Source organism: Anthonomus grandis, chromosome 2 (genome assembly GCF_022605725.1).
Source record: "Anthonomus grandis grandis chromosome 2, icAntGran1.3, whole genome shotgun sequence".
NCBI lineage: Eukaryota > Metazoa > Arthropoda > Insecta > Coleoptera > Curculionidae > Anthonomus > Anthonomus grandis.
Genome location: NC_065547.1, coordinates 20358396 through 20367969, shown reverse-complemented (window position 1 = coordinate 20367969; position 9574 = coordinate 20358396). Strand labels below are relative to the sequence as shown.

The window sequence follows — 9574 nt, the reverse complement described above, 5'->3', positions numbered from 1 at the left end:
AAACGATAACAGAGATTGTTTTTTGTAGCTGCATTCCATATCACCTTAGTCGTGCTATCTTATTTATGAAGTTTGCAAGAATTTAACAAAAAATTATTGTTGCTAATGGGAAACTTTACCAATTAAGAATTGGCGGATATGCATCTGGCATACGGAGCAACAAGCTGCAATGCAAGAGCGGCACCGGTATCATATCAAGAATATGATACCGAACGACAGCATCCGGGATACAAAAAGTTTATTGCTATTCATCGGCAGCTCTCCGAGACGAGCATGTTTCAAACCGCGAAAAGGCCAAAGTTCGCAAAAAATCCGGTAATTCTGATTTTTTGATATGTCGTTAGGTTTTATATCAGCTACGTAAAACCAAGTTTGCAGCTTTGAAAGACTTGTGCTCGCTGCGTGGTGGGGAAATTTTTGGCCTTTATTTCGTTTTTAGGCTATAAGTCGTAAATAATGGAAGCTATGTAAAAAAATAAGCTTAGCTTTTTTAAAGCCGATAAAATTTGCTTTATTTTGAGACCAAGTACAGCTATTTACAACCAATATGTTTCGAGATACAGGACTTCAAAAACTTCATTTTTTTGCTTTCGAGTAAAATGTCAACTATATAATTCATATTATAAATAAAATCAGAACCTGAAGATTTGTTAAGTAGTACAGAAGAGCAGAAGGAATGCACAACGTTATTCTAGTACATAATGTATTATAAAATATTATAATATCAAAAAAAATCGTTTGGACCGTTTGGACGGTCCCGGTTTTGGTGGGTCTGGTAGTCCCAGCGCGGTTACAAAGGACTACACGCAGTATCTCATCAGGTATAGTTTTATCGAAATCCTCCTCGTCGTCTAATTCTTTGATTTTCGATTTGATTTTTCTTTGATTTTGACTCGTTGATTCTGATCTCAAGGGTCGTTTTGACATGACTTTCCCCGAGAGAACTTGCAAAGAGCCGAGCATTTAAGGCCTGTTTTTTGGCATATTCACCCTCCTCCTCTACACCATCCACATCTCTTCCCAGCCACATCTGCACCTATAAATAAATAAAAAATCTATAATACGATTAACCATTTCCAGAATACTATACCTGGTGGTATGTGCAATAAGAATGTTAAGCAACAGCCTCCTCAGTTGGCGGCAGACGACCCAGGTGGGGTTGGAGTTGGCAGCTGGTTGGATGAAGATTTCGTAACGGAGGTCGTGTCGTGTGCTGTCGGTTCTTCCTCCATACATAGCCACAAGGAGCTTTTCTTCCAGCCGAACGTATCTCTTCGGAGGAGTGGCATCAAATTGCAGGAAAATGCTAGCTAAATTAACGAGCTGTGGATGTTTTTTAAGAACGTCTCGCACCTTCATTTTTCCGTGCCAGAAAAGAGCAAAAGTCGTATCGCATTCGGTAAAAGCGTGCAAAAACAATTCAAATCTGAGGGATAGTGACAGCTCTTTGCGGTTAAATGATGTAGAGGAGAACTGTTAACAACCTCATTCACCTCTGCTGCTTTTCTGGCAGAACACTTTGTCCACAGTTAAGCTCGATTCATTTAAGAGAACTAACAAATCCACATCCTCTCCAACAAAGATTACTTTTTCATAAGAATTTCCCATGTCCAAAGCTGTGTGTAAACACAATAAGGCAGTTTGCGTCCTCTATGGCTCGCTTGGTTTGAATCACACCCCGCAGCGAGCACAAGTCTTTTAAAGCTGCAAACTTGGTTTTAAGCAGCTGATATTGATCCTAATAACATACCAAAAATTCATAACTACCGGATTTTTTGCGAACTAGTATGTATTAGATGACTGGCCTACATGCATTTTTTTAAATAAAACATCAGCAACATATTTAATTGGGCATTAACTTAAATGGGGCTATGGCCCATTCAAGGCCATGGGCACATGTAAATTCTTTGGTCTACGAAACTCCAGTAGAACAGAACAAGACTTAATTGGACGAATAATAGCAGACTTTGAAATTATTCAAAACGAGTATTAAATTTTTAGTTAAGTCGGCCGAAATCATCTGCGACATTTAAATCGGTGTATTCAAGTTGGAGGAAGACCTTTTGAACAATTATTGTGATGATATCATGTACGATGTGAAAAGCAAAAATTAAATGCATTAAATCCTATTTAGGCAATTCATCGTCTTTTTAAATTTTAACGCGTCTTAGGGCCGTAATGACACTTTTCCGGGAATGAATGTATACTCAAATGTTTTCTACTGTGGCACTGAATAACCTCTAGAAGTTTGATCCCACAGTTCTGAAACATCCAGTATATTCTTTCACTATTTAGTTTTTTTTTTAAATATTTTAAGTGCAATGTTAAAAATGTACGTGCCATACCTAAGAAATAAAAAAGCTGCATTTACACAAATTAGCTTTTAAATAATTACATACTTTTAAATAATAATTATTCCAAAAGATTTTGTTGATTGTGCAATGCTAGAGTATAAAAGGCTACATTTATTCTTAAGATTTTTGTATATAATAATATGTGTATTTTTGCTGTGTCTTTTACCATGTCAAATAAATATTTTTGAAAGTATATAATTTTTTATTTATATTTCCACATCTTGCCATTGTAGATGAGATCCATTACTTTAGAGGTTTAGAGGAACGCCTCTATAATGGCTTAAGAGATATCGTAATGACAGAAGTCAGCTTGTAAGTGTTGATATGACGACGTATTCTTGCAAACCGAGAGAATGTGGGGTGCGTCAAGGTTCATTCTTGCGACCTATTTGGGTTCTACTGTGTGTAAATGATATCGATAGCCTGAATATCAGCAATAAAACCTGTGTTTGTGGACGATGCAAGTTTTATTTAAAGCAACCTGGATATTAAGGCGCTACATAGAATTGTATCAAATTACTTAGTCACCATTAAATCGCGGTGCGATTCTAATTTTATGTAATTTAACATTTGTTCAGTTGAACACTTCGGTTTAAAAGACTTGACAACAGTGTAAGCGGCAGCCGCACACCATCTTAGACTATTTCTAGGAAGCATAAGGTCATCACCTTGACCGGTGTCAACATTTAACAACTACCAGGCAGTATTGCGGGATAACTCGTAGTGTCGTTGCGCATTATTAATATGCATAAAATGGTGACTAGAGTTGGGCAAAAAAATTATTAATAACTAAATCTTCGAACCTGCAATGCTCCCATTTTTAAATTTTACACGACGTTTCGGTTGGTGTCTCTTTCCAAGCGTTATCAAGTGTAAATTAAGACCAACTACTCTTCTACGAGCTTATATGATGTGGAACTTTTTGTCATGGGTGATTAAATGCATTATATCGTGCAGTGATGACAGTAGGCTTTTCCAGATGTTGGGTATTTTAACAATGGGCTAGCTAATTCTTTGATTTTGCGCAATGTACGTTGCTTCAACAAATTTTCTTTTTTTCCAATTCCTTACATAGAATTTTTGCTTCTGCCTAATGTATGTTATGGCCCTTAAACTAAGAGTGTTCTGCAATTCCTGATCTAGAAACATGTCCTGTTGGCGTCCACTTTTGGTGCTCCTTTTTCCTAACTTCCAAGGGTCGTTTTGTCTCGCGAGTATAAGTGCCCGCAATGTATGAGTCCCCGCATTCACATGGTATTTTATATATATAGAGTTCTTGTATAAAATGCCATGTGTCCACTAGGCTTTCTGATTTGGTCTTCCATACTAAACCTCGTATGGTTGTATTCAACGTAAAAGCAGTTTTCACGTTGAAGTTCCTTCTTGCGATTTTCTCTGAAGTTCTCCTGATGTACGGGGTCTTTAGTGGGTAGCCACTAAACCACCTATTTTGTTGAAGGTCCTTGGTGATATTTTCTATGTCCATCTAAGGTCGTCACTGTTGCAAATTATGGCAGCTCTTTTATATAGTGTCTTGATTCCCATCATTGTTGACGCCGGATTTGAGTTATAGTACAAGTGCAAGGGTCAGGATGCGTGGGTTTGCGGTAGATTAAAGCCTTAAGGCGCCCGTTATCATTTCTCGGTCTAAAAAGAAAGATTTGACTCAGTTTCCAACTCCATCCTTAGCTTGATGCTGAGTCTAATGTTGTTGAGATGTTTTAGAAACTCCGTTAGCTCTGCGTCGCTTTTGTCCCAGGTGATTAATATGTCATTTACGTATTGAAAGCACATCTTGGGTTTAGAATGTGCTGTTCTTATAGCGTGCTCTTCGAACCACTCTATGTAAATGTTGACAAAGACTGCAGATAATGGGCTCCCATTGAGAGTCCTTCGTCCTGAGCATAAACCTTGACTTAAAAGTAGGAATTAAAAACAAACGAAGACAAACTTCAAAAAGCCCCATAACTCCATCAACTGGTAGTCGTTCAGCAAGGGTCGTGCCCTTCCTGAGCTTTCCTTAATAATATTCAAGGATTCCTCGATGGGCACAATATTTTAGTAGGCTGTGTATCTAGAAATTTTGGTATAACAGATTGAATACCACAGCGGTCACCTGCTTTAAAAATAAAAGTAATAATTTTTATAATATTTCTAAAAATCAGGAAAAATTTCATTAGGAGCTTATATCCTTTTGTTTTGCTTAGATCCAAATCTGATGTAAACTTATTTTCTGCTTCTTGCACATGACCTCCAGAATTTGCATTCTTAACAACAGCATAATCTTTCAATTAAGTTGTCCTTTTTTTCGGTACATTTCTACCTATTTGATACTCTTCTTGATAACTAAGCTCTTCTTCACCTGTAGTTACATCCTGCCTCATTAAGTGGCATTTGATTGACTAATGGTGTTAGTTTCAAGCATCTTAATTGCTATAAAGACATAGAAAACAGATTAGAAATGTTTATGGCTATTTAGACATACATTTTCTCACTGTTACTTCAACAGGATACCAAGAAATTGAATTTAATTTGATTGATTCGTAGTTATGTTATATTTTATTAATAGTAAAAAATGTCTGCGGTGCACCTCCATACAATAGTACAGGAACCATTTAAAGTGTTTATAGACATTATAAAGACTAGCAGATAAAAACAAAATCCTCAGATCTGTTATAAGTTACTTATTTTATTGGGTATTACGTCACTTATAGCAAAAATCAATTTAGAAAATACCATGAAAAATACATTACTTGTAATAATCAATATTTAACAACTGAAAAAGATTTTATTAAAGATATCTTAATACAAAATAATTATTTTAGTTTGTTTTTTAAAAACATATACGTATCGTAAGCAGTTTCGCTTTTCAAAATGCCTAATTGAGCAGCTGATTTAACAGCAGCAGCAACTGAGTTTGAAAAAACTTAAGCTGCGTATTTAACTCTCATTTTTTGAAATGTGCTAGGTTTAATATGTGCGTCGGTTATTTTTGTTAACGTTCTGGTGGTAGAACTCCTTTTATCAATATTATGAGTTTTTATAATATCAAACCAAGAAACAAAATTTTCATTGATTTTAAATTTTAATTTGGGGTTCATAAAATTATTTCGTAATGACTTTAACAAGTGAGGTACATCAAAAATCGTAAAAATTTTTGAATTATCAATATCTATGCAAAGATTGAATTTTGATGCACCTAAAATATTTAAGGCATATCTTTTGCTTGTTCCTTGGACGCATACCAAAGCAACTGGTATTAGAGTTAATTTTTTTAATGTCCTTATAACATATTTTATTATTTTTGATAAATCTTCACCCTTAACTGGTCCGTTCGATGTAAAGTAACATAGGGGAATTTTCCAGTTCCCAAATATGCCTCTTAAATAAAAGACCTGTGCAGTATTGGCTAACGAATTTTTGCGACCAAGGAAACCTAGATCTTCGTCGCCTTCGATATAATCATACACTTTATTATAGTCCAGTTTGAGTTTTATCCATTGTTTTTACTTTTAGAAAAAGTTTTTTTGTCAACTCATTTTTTAAACCTGTTTTTAAATTATTTATTTTTAACCATGACTAAATCGTGCGGACTGATGGAAGAGAAAAAAATAAATTATTTCTTAAATATTTATAGCAGCCAGGAGATTTATAATAGATGGAAAGAGCTAAATGCTTCTCATCTAACTTCCAAACATTTCTTTTCCGAGTTGCTAACTGCATACCAAGAAACGTGTTTAAACTAGGGCTTTTATTTTTAAACATATCCAAAATATTTGTATTTACATTTCTTTTTCTTTTTAAACGGATATGTTGCATTCTTTTAGCCCTAATTTGGTTTTTTAAAACATCTATTTTAAAATGTACAGCACCCAACTGTTTTTTTATATCGAATTTTGTGGATGAGGGACTTGATATTTGACATAGTTCATTTGCCTGTCGTTCTGGGCTTGTTATTTTACATAATTCTTTTTTTTCAGGTACAGGGTTTTCGGGGGTGGTACATAAACGCTTAACACTATAAATAAATAAATAAATAAATAAATTTATTTTCAATTTCGTGTTTGTGACCCAATATCTTCAATATTGCGGAGGGTTGTTGGGTGGGGTCAGAAATAAAACAGAAACCTGTTTACCTAAATGTCGACGTTTCGACTTATATTAAGTCATCCTCAGGACACTGAAATGGATTCAAGTAATTACAGAGATAAAACAAAGTAATTTCAAGAACATTAAAAACACTATTAAAATAAATGTTCTTTAAGTTACAAAAATTAAAACAACAAAAAACAAAAACCACGACATAGTTAAAATTACATTCAGGTATAATCCGTTTAAAAGCTTCTTTATCCCGCCCAAAAATGTTTGTGATACGTCTTTAACATCTTCTAGTTAGCAAATTAAGTGGCCTGTTAAATTTAAAATATTTGTTTGCTGTAGAACTTTTTTTGAAAAGCGAAGCTTTCTTAAAATAAATAGGCATTTCCAAATTTTGCTAAAAAACAAACAAACTTTTTATCCTAAAATGATGAGATCTATCGTCCATTTACATTTGTGCATTAAAAGAATTATCCTGTCTATATGTAAGTAATATATAATAATAATTATAGTTATAATATTATAATACTTATTGTCGTAATAGGTAAGGTTTGACACCAACTTGTAAAACGGTTTGAAAATATGCAAAAGGGCAAATAGGAATATTTTCAGTAATGCGAGCACGAGAATGAGCATTAAAAGTATACCCACTCATGTACTTTTAATACAACAGTTAAAAAAATCTACCTATAAAAAATAAAGTGTCAAGTTTAAGTAATATTATAATATTCTTTACTTACCATTTTCCCAATTTATTGATGAAACTTTTGCATCTAAACTCTCAAGGCTTTGAGCGTTACATGAGGTATCAGGCAAAGAAATTGTGTTTCTAGAGGCCGGTTCTATAATTTAGAGTAAATTTATAACACTAATTTGGAAGGAAACAGTAAAATATCAAAAATAATACCTTTTCATGAAATTGGTACAGCTGATTTTAAAAGTCTCTTTCGCTTATTACTTACTGCAATATATATTTTGTCAAAATGTTTCTCGCAAACGACTTTGTTTTTTAATACATTTTCATCCATAACATATGTTTCCGCATTATATTTTCTATCCACTGGTTAAGCAACACTGGTTTTAAAATCCGAAATTTGAAAAAACTGAGAACATTGTTTTTACATTTTCTTACATTATAGCACCCACGATACGCACACTGATTAATTTTGCCTAAAGGAGCCATTGTCTCACAAACTAAACATTTACATATATCTATCTATTTGTGATTATGATATCCAAGAAAATTTTTTAACAACTACCAAATTGCAATACGGCAAACACGAACCTGTGCAAAAACTCTCCCACACGACCATAGATAAACAGTTTATAGGGGTATGCACACGACTCAGGGACGATCGGCCGATTACTAATGAGAAGCGACGGACGAAATTATTTTCGCGCATACTGGAGAGAATCGCCATCTATTTTTCACGCATATTTGCGGTCACGCTTTAGCCCATAAGGTTCGTATCTTCCCAAATATTCAATCAACGGTTATACAGTGCTTTTTATAAACAGATATGTCCACGATAGGAGGGATATAAATACAGCCAAGGCAGGTTGCCCAGATCAGCTAAAATCCAAATTTCTTCTATGGATGGATCAGCAATATCCAGTTTACGAGATTTAATATAGTTTTTCACAGCAAGAAGCACACCTCCACCTCGACTTTTGGAACTATTATCAACATTATGGTTCTATAAACATTATAGCTAGAACCGAGAAATTCTTCATTATTAATACCGGAATCTAACCAGGTTTATGTAAGAGATATAATAGTATAATCTTCAGCCTGAGCGTTGCAGAGAAAGTCTTTAAGTTTAGTTCTTAGGCCTTTTACATTTTGATAAAAACATCTTTATCTATTGCTTTGTCGACGCCTGTTGTTAATTTAGATATAGGATTGCGACGAGGGCGAAATTCTTTTACAGCAGTGCCTACGGGCCATAGATTGCCATCGAGTAATACCTTAAGAAGTGGTTCCCTAACACCAATTTTGAAGGAAGTAACATCGTCAATTTTTTTCAAGGGTTTGACATCACTAATACACAGTTGCTTTTCCATATAATCAGATTTAAAAATTAATTACACTATTCTTGCACACAAAAACATACATTCTACTACTAATATCCATTCTGTAACTAACTGAAAACCTTACGAAATCATAACAGGTCATTTAGACCCAAATTCTCCTCTAGATATAAACATTGATAGTCAACTCGCTAATATCTATTTTATCGCATCGCAAAAAAATTAAAATTCTGTATGTGAAAATTAATGACACTCAAAAGAAAAAAGAAGCAGACATAAATAAGGTTAATAAAACCATAAAGAACTTCCAGCAATATCTCAAACTGTCTATGTAAATAATGACAAAAACAAAGCAAAAGATAAATATATATAAAAATTAAAATATTAAGTCTCTGGACCACTTGTTAAAAACTGCAAGACTAAATACAAGATATGGCAACACAGTGGGAAAAAATACACCTTTCAAACGTAAAAAGACCTAGAAAGAAACCTTACAAATTTTAAAATCTTTCAGGTTCCTTGCACCTCGACAAGGACGATTACCAGCAACCTAGGCATCCTGCCCATAAATCTGTATCCTGCAAAACTACAACAAATTTAGTAACTTAAATGAACAGTTCAATAGAATTAAAATTTATTTACACAATGTAACATACAATTTTGACTTAACAAATTATTATAAAATTGTTAACTGTACCCAACCAACGTTCCATTTCTGAAAAGATCGAAAATATACAGTATCAGAAACATAATCGCACACAGCGTGGTTTAATTAATGGTTTAGGCTCTATTTTTAAAGCCATTACTCTATATTTGAATTGTAATTTTAGGAATATTTTATTTGCCAAAGATATATTAAACTCTATCTAATCTTAAATAATTCTATTTTAAATACCGTACAAGTCATCAAAAATTCAGTAATCTTTTGTCAACTTGGTACAATGCAACCCAGTATAATTAAACCAAAAGAATTATATTTAGAATTACAAAAAATTTAGAAACTATATCAAAATCAACTCTTTGACGTGAAACCCGGAAATATATTCGACTTTGAAAATATCACAAAAATTTCTTGCCAAATTGATCTTAAC

General features: G+C 33.7%; 1 pseudogene; it reads right to left on the bottom strand.

Annotated features, from left to right (window-relative positions):
* Nucleotides 1-829: 829 nt before the first annotated feature.
* The window catches only part of LOC126750123 (uncharacterized), a 41763-nt pseudogene continuing 33018 nt past the window's right edge, over nt 830-9574 (bottom strand).